Source organism: Pogoniulus pusillus, chromosome 17 (assembly GCF_015220805.1).
Source record: "Pogoniulus pusillus isolate bPogPus1 chromosome 17, bPogPus1.pri, whole genome shotgun sequence".
NCBI classification, from domain to species: Eukaryota; Metazoa; Chordata; class Aves; order Piciformes; family Lybiidae; genus Pogoniulus; species Pogoniulus pusillus.
Window position 1 is genome coordinate 2,780,744 of NC_087280.1, and position 14,540 is coordinate 2,795,283.

Consider the following 14,540-nt stretch of genomic DNA (forward strand, 5'->3'; position numbering starts at 1 on the left):
GCTGCAGCCTCTCAGCAGCCTCCTGGCCCTGCTCTGGACACTCTCCAGCATCTCCACAGCCCTCTTGTCCCAGGGGCTCCAGAGCTGGATGCAGCACTCCAGGTGGGCTCTCAGCAGAGCAGAGCAGAGGGGCAGAATCCCCTCCCTGGCCCTGCTGGCCACACTGCTGCTGCTGCAGCCCAGCCTCTGCTTGGCTTTCTGGGCTGCAAGTGCTCACTGCTGGCTCCTGTGCAGCTTCTCCTCCAGCAGCACCCCCAAGTGCCTCTCCTCAGGGCTGCTCTCCAGCCTGGCACTGCCCAGCCTGGATTGGTGCTTGCCATTGCCTCCAGTCAGCTGCAGAGAGAGGCTTTTTGTTTCCAACTTGCCTTACCCTGGCAGCATCAGTCCCGTGTGCAGGGTTCAGAGATGTCACAGGATCACAGAGTGTCAGGGGTGGTTCTGTGCTCCACAACCTCCCTGGAGGTGCTCAGGACCAGGTTGGATGAGGCTTTGAGTGACCTGTTCTAGTGGGAGATGTCCCTGCCTGTGGCACAGGGAGGTTGGAACTGGCTGAGCTTTGAGGTCCTTTCCAACCTAAAACCATTCTCTGGTTCCTCTAGGGGCAGTTTATGGCTTGGGCAGCCTCACCTAAGCCCCCCCAGGGTCTGATTGAAGCTCAGCTCAGGGTTGTTGGTCCCTCCTTGCACTGGGGGTTGCTGCTCTCCACTCGTGCCCACTGCCCACAGGTTTATCCTCACCTTGCCTCATCCTCTGCATCATTGAATGCTTTGGGTCAGAAGGGACCTTAAAGCCTTGCAACAGCCTCACCCTCCCCACCTTGCCAAGTGGCCTGAGCTCCCTGCTGGATGTTGGCTTGCCCCTAAGGCTGGGGTGAAGGCTCTGGCTTGCTGCTAGGGATCTCTCCAAGCTTCCCATCCAGCTCTTGGCAGAGCAGAAGAGCTGTCCCCATCCATCCATCCATGGCTTAGCAACCCTGCAGGGAGGTTGGAGCCCACTGCTCCATCCACAAACACAGCCCTGGCAGCTGCCCTTGTGGTGCAGAGACCTCCAGCAAGCTGGGAAACGAGAGGATGGCCAATGCCAGGCTCAAATGAGCATGAATTAAGCATGCTGTGGCCATAAGCACCCAGTCCAGGCCCCTGTCTGGCCAGGCTTGGCTTGCACATCCCCACTCCACTGCTGCTGCCAGGGCTCTGCTTGCTTGGCAGAGCCCAGAGAGGTGTTGGGTGGGATGTGGGGGATGGAGCTGCTCTCATTGCCAGCTTGCAGCGAGGTGAATTCCCACCCCCCCCACCCCAGTGCTGAGCCACCCAGAGCTTGGGGGTGTCCCTGAAGCCACCTTTCTCTTCCAGTGCTGGGCAAGGTTGAAGCCAGAGGTTGTTGTCTCTGTAGCCTGGTGGCAGCAGCAGCAGCAGCAGCCTGGGGCTGGCCTTGCCCTTAGGACAAGAGGTGTCTGGGCTGGAGCACATCAGTGGCTGCAGGGCAGCAGCCCCCTCGGAACGGCCCCGGACCCATGCAGACAGCAGGGGCAGGGCTGGGGATAGGCTGAGCTGCGGTGGGGGTGGGAGAGGGATAGATGTGGGGGGGGATAGGGATAGATGGGGGATAGGTGTAGATGTGGGGGGGGATAGGGATAGATGGGGGGGGATAGGGATAGATGGGGGGGGATAGGGATAGATGTGGGGGGGGATAGGGATAGATGTGGGGATAGGTGTAGATGTGGGGGAGATAGGGATAGATGTGGGGGGGGATAGGTGTAGATGTGGGGGAGATAGGGATAGATGAGGGGGAGGGATAGGGATAGATGTGGGGGAGATAGGGATAGATGGGGGGGGATAGGGGTAGATGTGGGGGAGATAGGGATAGATGTGGGGGGGAGAGAGATAGATGTGGGGGGAGATAGGGATAGATGTGGGGGAGAGAGGGACAGACGTGAGGGGGATAGGGATAGACGTGGGGTGAGACAGGGATAGATGTGGGGGGAGATAGGGATAGATGTGGGGGGGATAGGGATATGTGGGGGGGGAGGTAGGGATAGATGGGGATAGGCATAGATGTGGAGGGAGAGACAACTGGGGGGGGATAACGACTGTGTGTGGGGTAGGCAAGTGTGGGGGGGATAGGTATAACTGGGGGGGATAGGCATGACTGTGGGGGGTTAGACAACTGGTTGGGGGGGGGGGAATAGGCATAACTGTGCTCTGCTTGGCACAGGGCTTCTTGCTCCTCCCCATGCAGCAGCAGCGGCAGCAGCTAGCGAGGAGATAACAGCCCCCAGGCACTTATCTGGCTGTGAGGCTGGAGATAAGCAGAGGCAGGGAGGCTGCGACCTGCAGCTCACTGCACCGAGGAGCAAAATCGGAGGGGGAAAGATGCAGCAGCAGACCCAAGGGGAGTGGAGCTGTTGGGTGGTGGGAGGAGGAGGAGGAGGATGAGGATGCTCCTTTTCTTGCTGGGGATGGAGGGGTGAAAACGAAGAGGGAGAGTCCTGATGGCCTTGCTGCAGGGCACAGGATAGGTTTGGCTGCTGAAGGGGAGGAGGAGGAAGGAGCTCTCCTCTTGCAGCTGTGCAGCAGCCTGGTGGGAAGCGCTGGGCCAGCGCTTGCAGCAATTCAGCTGCAGAAGAGCGAGGAGAGAACGAGAGGAGCTGGCAAAGGCAGGAGGCACAGCTTCAGCCTCTCAAAACAAAGCAGCTGCCTTCCAGCCAGCCCATGCCAGGCAAGGAGAGGGGGGCAGAAATGCTTTTCCCAGCTCCAAGAGGTTTGGGGGTTAGCCTGGTGTGAGCCAAGGCTGTGGCAGAGAAAGCTGAAGAGGTGTGGGGGTTAGCCTGGTGTGAGCCAAGGCTGTGGCAGAGAAAGCTGAAGAGGTGTGGGGGTTAGCCTGGTGTGAGCCAAGGCTGTGGCAGAGAAAGCTGAAGAGGTGTGGGGGTTAGCCTGGTGTGAGCCAAGGCTATGGCAGAGAAAGCTGAAGAGGTTTGGGGGTTAGCCTGGTGTGAGCCAAGGCTGTGGCAGAGGAAGCCCAAGAGGTGTGGGGGTTAGCCTGGTGTGAGCCAAGGCTGTGGCAGAGAAAGCTCCAAGAGGTTTGGGGGTTAGCCTGGTGTGAGCCAAGGCTGTGGCAGAGGAAGCCCAAGAGGTTTGGGGGTTAGCCTGGTGTGAGCCAAGGCTATGAGAGAGGAAGCCCAAGAGGTTTGGGAGTTAGCCTGGTGTGAGCCAAGGCTGTGGCAGAGAAAGCTGAAGAGGTTTGGGGGTTAGCCTGGTGTGAGCCAAGGCTATGGCAGAGAAAGCTGAAGAGGTTTGGGGGTTAGCCTGGTGTGAGCCAAGGCTGTGGCAGAGAAAGCTGAAGAGGTTTGGGGGTTAGCCTGGTGTGAGCCAAGGCTGTGGCAGAGAAAGCTCCAAGAGGTTTGGGGGTTAGCCTGGTGTGAGCCAAGGCTGTGGCAGAGAAAGCTGAAGAGGTGTGGGGGTTAGCCTGGTGTGAGCCAAGGCTGTGGCAGAGGAAGCCCAAGAGGTTTGGGGGTTAGCCTGGTGTGAGCCAAGGCTGTGGCAGAGAAAGCTCCAAGAGGTTTGGGGGTTAGCCTGGTGTGAGCCAAGGCTGTGGCAGAGAAAGCTCCAAGAGGTGTGGGGGTTAGCCTGGTGTGAGCCAAGGCTGTGGCAGAGAAAGCTGAAGAGGTTTGGGGGTTAGCCTGGTGTGAGCCAAGGCTGTGGCAGAGAAAGCCCAGCTCTGGTTAGGGGGTGGGGGGAAGAAGTTGCTGCAGTCCACTAGGAGCAGATCCAAAAAGATCTAAAGGAGAAATAAAAAGGCAGCATCTGTGGGTTGGGATTTGGGCATGCCAGAGGTGGTGAGGATGAGCAGAGGGAGCTGTGGGTGCAGTGTGGGCATGCTAGAGGTGGTGAGGATGAGGAGAGGGAGCTGTGGGTGCAGTGTGGGCATGCCAGAGGAGGTGAGGACGAGCAGAGGGAGGTGTGGGTGCAGTGTGGGCATGCCAGAGGAGGTGAGGACGAGCAGAGGGAGGTGTGGGTGCAGTGTGGGCATGCCAGAGGTGGTGAGGATGAGCAGAGGGAGCTGTGGGTGCAGTGTGGGCATGCCAGAGGTGGTGAGGATGAGCAGAGGGAGCTGTGGGTGCAGTGTGGGCATGCCAGAGGTGGTGAGGATGAGCAGAGGGAGGTGTGGGTGCAGTGTGGGCATGCCAGAGGTGGTGAGGATGAGCAGAGGGAGCTGTGGGTGCAGTGTGGGCATGCCAGAGGTGGTGAGGATGAGCAGAGGGAGCTGTGGGTGCAGTGTGGGCATGCTAGAGGTGGTGAGGATGAGGAGAGGGAGCTGTGGGTGCAGTGTGGGCATGCCAGAGGAGGTGAGGACGAGCAGAGGGAGGTGTGGGTGCAGTGTGGGCATGCCAGAGGAGGTGAGGACGAGCAGAGGGAGGTGTGGGTGCAGTGTGGGCATGCCAGAGGTGGTGAGGATGAGCAGAGGGAGCTGTGGGTGCAGTGTGGGCATGCCAGAGGTGGTGAGGATGAGCAGAGGGAGCTGTGGGTGCAGTGTGGGCATGCCAGAGGTGGTGAGGATGAGCAGAGGGAGCTGTGGGTGCAGTGTGGGCATGCCAGAGGTGGTGAGGATGAGCAGAGGGAGCTGTGGGTGCAGTGTGGGCATGCCAGAGGTGGTGAGGATGAGCAGAGGGAGGTGTGGGTGCAGTGTGGGCATGCCAGAGGTGGTGAGGATGAGCAGAGGGAGGTGTGGGTGCAGTGTGGGCATGCCAGAGGTGGTGAGGATGAGCAGAGGGAGGTGTGGGTGCAGTGTGGGCATGCCAGAGGTGGTGAGGATGAGCAGAGGGAGCTGTGGGTGCAGTGTGGGCATGCCAGAGGAGGTGAGGATGAGCAGAGGGAGGTGTGGGTGCAGTGTGGGCATGCCAGAGGTGGTGAGGATGAAGAGAGGGAGCTGTGGGTGCAGTGTGGGCATGCCAGAGGTGGTGAGGATGAGCAGAGGGAGCTGTGGGTGCAGTTTGGACTCCCTACCCCCCAGCTGCAGCATCTCAAAGCCTAAGCCTGAGCTGAATCTCTTCCTCAGGCTGCCAAGTATCCTCTTCTCCACTTTGCTAGCTGCCTTTCATGCCAGCCAGCTCAGAAGTGAAGTCTCCAGGTACTTGGAGGCTATTTTCAGCCCTCACCCCAGCGAGATGTAGCCAAGACATCATCTTCTGGCTGGTGGTGGTGGTGGTGGTGGGGGAGAAGTTCCCAACTGGCCTTTGCGTGCCCAAGGGACTGGGTGAGCTCAGAGGAGTTCTCTTCAAAACACAAAGCCCAGCAGAGCTGCTCATAATTCAGGTCAGCTCTGAGAGGAGCTGTTGGGAGGGTCAGAGTTGGAGGCTGGAAGCTGAAACTGGAGCTCTGCTTCAAGCCCCATCCAAGCTTGGCTCCGGGCAGAGCTTCCTCCCCAGCCAAAAACCCAGCAGGGATGCAGGGCAGAGGCAGTTCTGGGTCACTGTCTCCTGTCCTCCTTTTGTCTGCTGCTTGCTTTGGTGCTTCTTGGAGGAAATAGGATCCATTTGCTCCTTCCTTTTCCCCCTCTGGCATCTCTCTGGGTGTTCACACACAGGGTTTGGGCGACAGGGAAGGGGTTGAGGGATGGAGACGTCGTTGGGCTGCTGGAGCAGCTGTAGAGTGGCTTGGGTTGGAAGGGACCTCAAAGCTCACCTAGCTCCAACCCCCCCACACACACTCTGATATAGGCAGGGACATCTTCTACTAGATCAGGTTGCTCAGGGCTTCATCCAGCCTGGCTTTGAACACCTGTAGGGAAGGGGCAGCCACAACCTGTTGCAGCTCATTAATTGCTTAATTAAAGTCAAGGTGTTCTTGCAGTCCAGCTCTGGCTGCACATCCCCTGTTGCCCTCCCAAGCCTGATGAGATGAAACTTGTCCCTGCAAGAGCAAAGTCCATTCATTCACCTTAACATTCAGCCCATATCATTCATAACTGGGTTGGTGGTGCAATTAATGGCATCATTAAGAACTGTTACTGGTGTTGCAGAGCCATTTGACTTCTTTGAGTGGCTTCTCTGCAACCATCTGGGCCAGTCTCTTCCATCCCAGAATCACAGCTGGGAAAGACCTGGAAGATCAGAGTCCAACCCATCCTCTGTGACCCTTACAGTAAAGAAGTTTCCCCTCTGTGTTGAGATGGAACCTCCTGTGCTGCAACTTACAGCTTCTGTGGAATCAGTGAACTGTTTGGGTTGGAGAAGACTTCTAGGACCATGGAGTCCAACCATCAACCCACCACAGCCACCAAAGCATGGCCCCAAGTGCCAGAGAGAGAGGGATTGGCATTGGAATGGGCTGCCCAGGGAGGTGGTGGAGTTACCATCCCTGGAGGTGTTGAAGCCAAGCCTGGATGAGGTGTTTAGTGCCATGGTCTGGTTGGTTGGGCAGGGCTGGGTGCTAGGTTGGGCTGGCTGAGCTTGGAGCTCTCTTCCAGCCTGTTTGAGTCTATGACTGGCCAGGGCTGGGTGCTAGGTTGGGCTGGCTGAGCTTGGAGCTCTCTTCCAGCCTGTTTGAGCCTATGACTGGCAAGGGCTGGGTGCTAGGTTGGGCTGGCTGAGCTTGGGGCTCTCTTCCAACCTGCTTGAGTCTATGACTGGCCAGGGCTGGGTGCTAGGTTGGGCTGGGTGAGCTTGGAGCTCTCTTCCAGCCTGCTTGAGTCTATGACTGGCCAGGGCTGGGTGCTAGATTGGGCTGGCTGAGCTTGGAGCTCTCTTCCAACCTGCTTGATTCTGTGATTCTGTAGCCACAGGCTGCTTGAACACCTCTAGGGATGGGGACTCCAGCATCTCCTTGGGCAGCCTCTGCCAATCCCTGACCACTCTTGCAGCAAATTGTTCCTCAGCCCCAATTCTAACCCTCTCCTAGCACAATTTCAGGCCATATTCTATCATCTGATACTTGGGAGAAGAATTAACTCCACTTCACTCCAGTCTCCTTGCAAGGAGCTGTAGGCAGCAATGAGGTCTCCCCTCAGCATCCTCTTCTCCAGGCTAAGCACCCCCCAGGTCCCACAACTGCTCCTCCCTAGCCCTGTTCTCAACTGCTCCTCCCCAGCCCTGTTCTCCAGACCTTTTCCCAGCTTTATTGCCCTTCTCTGGACCTGCTCCAGCCTCTCAATGTCCATTTTTGGAGTGAGGGGCCCCAGATCAACCCCAGTCCTCCAGGTGTGGCCTCACCAGTGCTGAGCACAGGGGGCTCAATCCCTGCCCTGCTCCTACTGCCCACACTCTTCCTGACCCAAGGCAGGGATGCTGAGGGCCTCCTGTGCACACAACCAATTCAATCCTGGTGAATTCTACTCCAAACACCTCAAACCCATCAGGTTTTGGTTCTGAGTAACAAGAAGAAGCCTCCTCTGGGTGTGTGGAGGGGCAACAAGGACATGGCCCCCATTGTACTTACCCTAGGTTGAAGGAGATTTTCCATCTGTGGTTCCAAAAGGTCAATCCTGAGCTTGTCACCATTGCCACTTGGATTTACCAGAGAGCATGGAATAAAGCTCTCAGTCCCTTCCTAATGGAGGTGTGGGGTGGAAGGAGCTCTTACCCTGCTCCCCATGGCCCTGCCTGCACCAACTTTACAGCCCCAGCTTGGAGGTTAGCAGCTTTGCCTGCAAGCTGTGCCTGAGTTGGAGTTCCTTGATCCCACAGCATGCCTCAGTTTGCCCTCTGGTGCTTTCGTTGCAGGACTTCAGGTGATGGAGATGGGCCCCAGATCATAGAGTCATAGAATGTATTGGGTTGGAAGGTAGCCTCATTGGATGGAACCTTCCTTTTCACCTTGGAAGGTGGCAGGATCATGGAATGCTTTGGGTTGGAAGGTAGCCTTGTTGAATTGACCCTTCCTTTTCACCTTGGAAGGTGGCAGGATCATGGAATGCTTTGGGTTGGAAGGTAGCCTTGTTGAATGGACTCTTCCTCTTCACCTTGGAAGGTGACAGGATCATGGAATGCTTTGGGTTGGAAGGTAGCCTTGTTGAAGGGACTCTTCCTTTTCACCTTGGAAGGTGGCAGGATCATGGAATGCTTTGGGTTGGAAGGTAGCCTTGTTGAAGGGACTCTTCCTTTTCACCTTGGAAGGTGACAGGATCATGGAAGGCATTGGGTTGGAAGGTAGAGCCTATCCTCTTCACCCTGGAAGGTGGTAGAAGCATGGAATGCATAAGGTTGGAAGGTAGCCTTGTTGAAGGGACTCTTCCTCTTCACCTTGGAAGGTGGCAGGATCATGGAATGCATTAGGTTGGAAGGTAGAGCCTATCCTCTTCACCTTGGAAGGTGGTAGAAGCATGGAATGCATTGGGTTGGAAGGTAGAGCCTATCCTCTTCACCTTGGAAGGTGGTAGGGTCATGGAATGCATTGGGTTGGAAGGTAGAGCCTATCCTCTTCAACTTGGAAGGTGGCAGGATCATGGAATGCATTAGGTTGGAAGGTAGCCTTGCTGAATGGACTCTTCCTCTTCACCTTGGAAGGTGGCAGGATCATGGAATGCTTTGGGTTGGAAGGTAGAGCCTATCTTCTTCACCTTGGAAGGTGGCAGGATCATGGAATGCTTTGGGTTGGAAGGTAGAGCCTATCTTCTTCATTTTGGAAGGTGGCAGGATCATGGAATGCTTTGGGTTGGAAGGTAGAGCCTATCTTCTTCATTTTGGAAGGTGGCAGGATCATGGAATGCTTTGGGTTGGAAGGTAGAGCCTATCCTCTTCACCTTGGAAGGTGACAGGATCATGGAATGCATAAGGTTGGAAGGTAGCCTTGTTGAAGGGACTCTTCCTCTTCACCTTGGAATGTCACAGGATTATGGAATGCATTGGGTTGGAAGGTAGTCTTGTTGAAGGGACTCTTGCTCTTCACCTTGGAATGTCACAGGATCATGGAAAGCATTGGGTTGGAAGGTAGCCTTGTTGAAGGGACCCTTCCTTTTCACCTTGGAAGGTGGCAGGATCATGGAATGCTTTGGGTTGGAAGGTAGCCTTGTTGAAGGGACCCTTCCTTTTCACCTTGGAAGGTGGCAGGATCATGGAATGCTTTGGGTTGGAAGGTAGCCTTGTTGAATGGACTCTTCCTCTTCACCTTGGAATGTCACAGGATCATGGAATGCTTTGGGCTGGAAGCTAGTCTTGTTGAATGGACTCTTCCTTTTCACCTTGGAATGTCACAGGATCATGGAATGCATTGGGTTGGAAGGTAGCCTTGTTGAATGGACCCTTGGAAGATCCTCTTGTCCAACCCTCCTGCCCTGACCAGGAGCATCTTTAACTCGATCAAGTTGCTGACCTTGGATGTCTCCACCACCTTTCTGGGCAACCTTTCCTGGTATTTCACCACCCTCACAGCAAAGAATTCCCTGCTCACCTCCAGCCTAATCCCACCCTGCCCTGGTGTCAAACCACTGCCTCTTGTCCCATTGTTCCATGTCCTTCTAGACAGACATTCCTGTAGGTCCCCTCCAGACATTGAATCTCTGCTCTGAGGTGCTCCCTGGAGCCTTCTCTTCTCCCTGTGGAATAATCCCAACTCTCCCAGCCTGTCTTCATGGGAGAGGAGCTCCAGCCCTACTTTGTCAGATCATCTTTGTTCAGCCAAAGAGCAATCTCCTCATGCAGCTCTGGCTCTTTGCCTCATGCTCTTGCTGGCATCCTCTGGGATGAGTTATTAAAGGACAAAGCCACATCTATTAATCATTCTCCTACAGCAGGGCCAGGCTGTAAAGAGCTCCTAACAATGAATAAGTAACCAGCTGTTGACATGCAGAGAAATGGAGAAGAGCTGTCCCATCCCACAGCTCCCCCGTGCCAGGGCTGGCTGAACCTCCTGCCTGTGCCCTCCTGGAGGTGTGGGATGGAGACATAACCTGCAGAGGGACCTGGCACAGTCCTGGTCAATCTGTTTAGTGATGATCTGGAGCAGGGGATTGAGTCCAGTAGCAGTCAGTTTGCAGATGGCACCAAGCTAGGAGCAGCTGTGGAGCTGTGGGAGGGTAGCAGAGCCCTGCAGAGGGACCTGGCCAGGCTGCATGGGTGGGCAGAGGCCAAGGGGATGAGAGTGAACAAGGCCAAGGGCAGGGTTGTGCACTTTGGCCACAACAACCCCAAGCAGCACTAGAGGCTGGGGCCAGAGGGGCTGAGAGCAGGCAGGCAGAGAGGGAGCTGGGGGTGGTGGCAGAGAGGAGCTGCAGAGGAGGCAGCAGTGCCCAGGTGGGCAGCAGAGCCAATGGCATCCTGGGCTGGCTGAGGAGCAGTGTGGGCAGCAGGACAAGGGAGGTTCTTGTGCCCCTGTGCTCAGCACTGCTCAGGCCACCCCTGCAGTGCTGTGTCCAGCTCTGGGCTCCTGCATTGCAGAGAGATGCTGAGGTGCTGGAAGGTGTTTGGAGCAGGGCAGCAAGGCTGGGGAGGGGCCTGGAGCACAGCCCTGTGAGGAGAGGCTGAGGGAGCTGGGGGGGTGCAGCCTGCAGCAGAGGAGGCTCAGGGCAGAGCTCATTGCTGCCTGCAGCTGCCTGCAGGGAGGCTGTAGCCAGCTGGGGTTGGGCTCTGCTGCCAGGCAGCCAGCAGCAGCAGAAGGGGACCCAGGCTGAAGCTGTGGCAGGGCAGGTCTGGGCTGGCTGTGAGGAGGGAGTTGCTGGCAGAGAGAGTGATTGGCACTGGAATGGGCTGCCCAGGGAGGTGGTGGAGTGGCTGTGGCTGGAGGTGTTGCAGCCAAGCCTGGCTGGGGCACTTAGTGCCATGGTGTGGTTGGTTGGGCAGGGCTGGGTGCTAGGTTGGGCTGGCTGAGCTTGGAGCTCTCTTCCAGCCTGCCTGATTCTGGGATTCTAAGGTTCTGTGGTACAAGGTGTTTGTCTCTAAGGCCAGCTGCTGGACCAACCCTTTTAGATGCTGAAGGCTTCAGCTAAAAGCTGAAGGCCCCATGGCTGGAAGTGTTTGAGGCCAGGCTGGCTGAGGCTGTGGTCAGGCTGCTCTAGGGTAGGGTGTCCCTGGCCATGGCAGGGGGGTTGGCACTGCCTGATCCTTGTGCTCCCAACCCTTCCTGATTCCATGATTCTATGAACTGGCCTGAAGTTTCAATCCAGTCTCAATCTCCCCTCTGCCACTTCAAACCCATTCCTCCTCCTCCTCTCACTACCAGACCTTGTCAATAGTCCCTCCTCAGCCTTCTTCTAGCCCCCTTCAGGCCCTGCAAGGCCACTCCAAGGTCTCCTCCAAGCCTTCTCCTCTCCAGGCTGCACAGCCCCAACTCTCTCAGCCTGTGCTCACAGCAGAGCTGCTGCAGCCCTCTCAGCATCTTGGTGGCCTCCTCTGCACTGGCTCCAACACTTCCATGTGCTGCTAAAAAACCCCAAACCAAACCAAACTGAACTGAACCAAACCCACTGAAACTAAATCAACCAAGCAAAAAAGTCAAAACCAAACCAAATTGAATCAAACCAGAGCAAAATGAACCAAAAAGAGTCAAACCAAACCAAACTGAACCAATCCAAATTGAACCAAACCCACTAAAACCAAACCAACCAACCAAAAAACCCAAACCTAACCAAGCCAACCTGAATCAAGCCAAAAGAAATAATACCAAACTCAACCAAATCAAAGCAAACTGAACCAAACCAACCCAAAACCTCTAAAACCAAACCAGCCAGCCAAAAAAACCCAAAACCCCAACACTAAACCTAACCTAACTGAGCTGAACTGAACCAAATCAAACCAAACCAAATCAAACCAAAATTCATCAAACTGAACTTAACCAAAACCACTAAAACCAAACCAGCCAAGTAAAAAAAACCCAAACCAAATCAAACCAAACTGGAGCAAACCAAACTGAACTGGAGCAAACCAAAACCACTAAAACCAAACCAGCCAAGCAAAAAAACCCCAAACCAAATCAAACCAAACTGGACCAAACCAAACTGAACCTAACCTAACCAAAACCACTAAAACCAAACCAATCAACCAAAAACCCACCAAACCAAATCAAACCAAACTGGACCAAACCAAACTGAACCTAACCTAACCTAACCAAAACCACTAAAACCAAACCACCCAAGCAAAAAAACCCAAACCAAATCAAACCAAACTGGAGCAAACCAAACTGAACCAAAGCAAACCTAACCAAAACCACTAAAACCAAACCAGCCAAGCAAAAAAACCCCAAACCAAATCAAACCAAACTCAACTAAAGCAGACTTAAACAGAACCAAATCAAAACCACTAAAACCAAACCAATCAACCAAAAACCCACCAAACCAAATCAAACCAAACTGAACCTAACCTAACCAAAACCACTAAAACCAAACCAGCCAAGCAAAAACCCACCAAACCAAATCAAACCAAACTGGAGCAAACCAAACTGAACCTAACCTAACCAAAACCACTAAAAACAAACCAGCCAAGCAAAAAAACCCAAACCAAATCAAACCAAACTCAACTAAAGCAGACTTAAACAAACAGAACCAAACCAAAACCACTAAAACCAATCCAATCAACCTAAAAAACACCAAACCAAATCAAACCAAACTGGAGCAAACCAAACTGAACCTAACCTAACCAAAACCACTAAAACCAAACCAGCCAAGCAAAAAAACCCAAACCAAATCAAACCAAACTGGAGCAAACCAAACTGAACTGGAGCAAACCAAAACCACTAAAACCAAACCAGCCAAGCAAAAAAACCCAAACCAAATCAAAGCAAACTCAACTAAAGCAGACTTAAACAAACAGAACCAAACCAAAACCACTAAAACCAAACCAATCAACCTAAAAAAACACCAAACCAAATCAAACCAAACTGGACCAAAGCAAACCTAACCAAAACCACTAAGACCAAACCAGCCAAGCAAAAAAAACCCAAACCAAATCAAACCAAACTCAACTAAAGCAGACTTAAACAAACAGAACCAGACCAAAACCACTAAAACCAAACCAATCAACCTAAAAAACACCAAACCAAATCAAACCAAACTGGAGCAAACCAAACTGAACCAAAGCAAACCTAACCAAAACCACTAAAACCAAACCAGCCAAGCAAAAAACCCCCAAACCAAACTGAACTGAATCGAACCAAACCAAATCAAACCAAACTGAACCAAAGAAAACCAAACTGAACCTAACCTAACCAAAACCACTAAAAGCAAACCAACCAAGCAAATAAACCCCAAACTAAACTGAACCAAATAAAACCAAACCAAATCAAAGTGAACCAAAGCAAACCAAAACCACTAAACCCAAACCAACCAAGCAAATAAACCCCAAACCAAACTGAACTGAATCAAACCAAACCAAATCAAAGTGAACCAAAGCAAAGCAAACCACAACCACTAAACCCAAACCAACCAAGCAAAAAAACCCCAAACCAAACTGAACAGAATTGAACCAAACCAAATCAAACCAAATTGAACCAAAGCCAACCAAAGCCACTAAACCCAAACCAACCAAGCAAAAATAACCCAAACCAAACTGAACTGAACCAAATAGAACCAAACCAAACTAAATCAAACCAAAGGAAACCAAACCAAAACCACTAAACCCAAACCATCCAAGCAAAAAAAACCCCAAACCAAAGCAAACCATAACCACTAAACCCAAACCAACCAAGCAAATAAACCTCAAACCAAACTGAACCGAATCGAACCAAACCAAATCAAAGTGAACCAAAGCAAAGCAAACCAAAACCACTAAACCCAAACCAACCAAGCAAATAAACCCTAAACCAAACCAAATTGAACCAAACCAAACTAAATCAAACCAAACCAAAGGAAACCAAACCAAACCCACTAAACCCAAACCAACCAAGCAAGAAACCCCAAACTAAACCAAACTGAACCAAATCAAACCAAACCAAAGCCACTAAACCCAAACCGACCAAGCAAAAAAAACCCAAACCAAACTGAACTGAACCGAATTGAACCAAACCAAACTAAATCAAACCAAACCAAAACCACTAAACCCAAACCAACCAAGCAAATAAAACCCAAACCAAACCAAAGCCACTAAACCCAAACCAACCAAGCAAATAAAACCCAACCCAAACCAAAACCACTCAACCCAAACCAACCAAGCAAATAAAACCCAACCCAACCCAAACCAAAACCACTCAACCCAAACCAACCAAGCAAAAAACCCCAATTTAAACCAAACCAAAACTACTCAACCCAAAACAGCTAAGCAATAAAACCCCAAACTAAACCGAACCAAAACACTCAACCCAAACCAACCAAGCAAATAAAACCCAACCCAAACCAAAGCCACTAAGCCCAAACCAACCAAGCAAATAAAACCCAACCTAAACCAAAGCCACTAAACCCAAACTAACCAAGCAAATAAAACCCACCCCAAACCAAAGCCACTAAACCCAAACCAACCAAGCAAAAAAACCCCAAACCAAACTGAACCGAATCAAACCAAACCAAATCAAAGCAAACCAAAGCCACTAAACCCAAACCAACCAAGCAAGAAACCCCAAACTAAACCAAACTGAACCAAATTGAACCAAACCAAAGCCACTAAACCCAAACCAACCAAGCAA